This window comes from Liolophura sinensis, chromosome 1, assembly GCF_032854445.1.
Source record: "Liolophura sinensis isolate JHLJ2023 chromosome 1, CUHK_Ljap_v2, whole genome shotgun sequence".
NCBI lineage: Eukaryota > Metazoa > Mollusca > Polyplacophora > Chitonida > Chitonidae > Liolophura > Liolophura sinensis.
The window spans coordinates 82,587,919-82,590,602 of NC_088295.1; the positions used below are offsets into that span (position 1 = coordinate 82,587,919).

A 2,684-nucleotide genomic window follows, 5' to 3' on the forward strand; every position below is an offset into this window, starting at 1 on the left:
ATATACGTTCGTGAGTGACATAACCGTGAAGAAATAACATTTACTTGTTGCATGTTATTTACTAATCAGAAATATTATGTACAGGAAAGTGTTTAGATGTAGTGCCTTTAGCGTTTTATGTCTTTAACGTTTGCCCTTTAATGAGTTAGTACTTTAATGGGTAGTTTTCATATTCACTTAAAAAATGTTTTAGTCCATTTTCAAGAATATTTCACCTATATAATCGTGATTGTAATGGTATTTTTTACTTCAGAAAGAAATGTAAAATAGCACGTAACGCAAACTGTATGTGCAAACTGACTATTTATACTATTTGACAGAAGGCAGGGCACAGTGACTTGTAATAAGCTCAGAATTTATTGATAGCATGGAGTTTGCAAAATAATATCAAAGAATCAGCGGCTTCACCACATGACGTCATTTCCGTCATCTGAAAAATAAGAATGACTTTGTTACGGGTATACTGACAGATTGACTGACTGATTGTAGTTTACTCTTATACTTAAGTATTGCTCTTCTTATACGTTAACTTTCAAGTTTTGTGTGTGTGAAAAAAAACAAAACACATGTCCCAGACTACATCACCGACATTTGGCTAGTTACTCACATACTTTCGCTCATGTGGCGGACGTATATGCACACTACATTTGTGGAAGACAAGTAGTCCTTAACTGACGGTAGATTGCGCAAATAAACACACGAAAGTCGCCGACAGCTTATCATCACAAAGTCCTTTTATACAGAGAGGGCACATCTACAACTTCCATATCCAAGGCCTGATTTGAACCGGGCACCACGTGTGCCCTGGCCATTGAAAGGCAAACTCCGAAGCCAATCGCACATGGCTCGTTTCTTGTAACCTGCAGTGGGTTGTGGGTTTCGCCCTACCCTGTATTCTCCCACCATTATGCTCTCCACCGTTGTATAAATGAAATATTCTTGAGTATAAATAATTAAGTATAAATTACACTACACTGTTAATACTAAGTGGTTTCCAACCCTTTGAATTACACATTTGTAAGTTTCATTTTTTCCAAGGGTTTTGATATTGTGATACTTTAGCTGCGTACTTTTGAATCAACTCCATTAGTGGTTTTATCAATCTTAACCAGCTTAAGCTTAACCGTAAAAGATGACAATTTCATACCGTTTTCATCCGAAGTGAGAGCATCTGCAGGTTCCATCACGATGGCAAATCCCGAATAGCTCATGGTTATGGCGGCAACTCAGCAAACAGTCTATTTCGGATGTACAGGAAGTTTGAGTGGGCGCTTCGCAGTGGTGGCACATGTGGTCGTCCTTGCTACAGAAGCCGCGGTACCCCGAGCAGTGGCGGTCACAATCCTGGTCATCATTACAGAAGAAACTCTTGGAAGTGGTTGCAGCTGGTGGTGTTGTTTCTTGTGCCACAATGGCAACGACGACTGACAACAAAACGCGATCATGATTTTATGGTATAGTTTTAATGATCTTCCAAAATAATTAGCTTTTACCACCGAAGAGAATAGTTTCGTTATTGGCCTCTATTTCAGGCTCGAAAAGCTACTTGAACAAGAAGAACACATTGTTGGGTAATAAGACAGAATGATGTGTCGCACGAGTTAAATTCGTATAGAACTGGTTCATTGGAAGAAAGCATTGTTCTTGAATAACTGTAGCCAATCAGTTTCTAACTACTAATGTACGTTTAGTTAGGCTTCAGGTAGCTTCTGGTTTAATGTACCTGGCAGGTGGTAAGTGTTCACGCCTCGACCCAGAATTCTGAGGGCCGTGATGGAAGCCGCAAAAAGCTCCACTGCCGCGTTGAAGACCAATCGAATAAGTAAATTAATAAAGTCACCACAGAATTCAAATGATCTTCTTTTTTGTTGATATTGTTCCGATACGCATGTTTCACTTAGACGAAAGGGATAGAAACTCACCGGCAAAAAGGCACAGAATAGTAACTTGAGACATCTTGGTATACAGTTAACTCTCAGGGAAGAATTTTCCAGGCACATACGGGTGCATGAATTTATACTGTCTGATAAGAGATCTAGTCGAAGTCTGGATTGAGGGTGCCGCACCTGGATTAAAAATTTAATTTACGGGTAGGAAAGTGGAGCATGCCTTTGGCACTTTAATATCCTGGAATACAAGCATTTGTTTTACATTTGGTAACTAAATTCAAAGAACTAAAATATCTGCTTTGATAAAAAATTGATAAAAAATAGCATTTGTTTTTCATCAGTTAGCTAAATTCAAACAACTAGATACTCTGGTTGACTGAAGAACTCGGAAATCAATCGTGGAAATTTGATAAAAAATATATGAAGCTTACTATGTAGAAAAGTAGACCAGAGTCTTGGTGACTGTATTGTTTCTGTACTACATTTACACATGAGACAATCCGCATTATCTGATTATTGTATATTTGGCTGAATTCCTGGTCTTTCCCTGCTCTCTGAAGATGCAAAACATGTGTGTAATTAGTGTATAATCTGCAGGACACATGCACGTAAAAAGTCACACGTGTAGCTTGTATCTTTTACTGACCTAACCCTATAATCTTATCAATATGTGCAGCTGCCAGTTATAATACCCCATTACAAAGAAAGACCGCTTATTTTAATAACCATGGATTACCTGTTATACTGTCAACCTCTTTACAGCCACACCGGGACTTGTCGACGGTACATGTACCT

The 2,684-nt window shown here is 38.6% G+C and overlaps 1 long non-coding RNA gene across 1 annotated transcript; it reads right to left on the reverse strand.

Annotated features, from left to right (window-relative positions):
• Positions 1-322: 322 nt before the first annotated feature.
• LOC135471663 (uncharacterized) lies at positions 323-1,968 on the reverse strand. Its single transcript, XR_010444459.1, has 3 exons — positions 1,923-1,968; positions 1,148-1,424; positions 323-430 (listed from the first exon to the last, which is right to left on the reverse strand). It is a non-coding gene; the product is annotated as an uncharacterized LOC135471663 (long non-coding RNA).
• Positions 1,969-2,684: the final 716 nt, after the last annotated feature.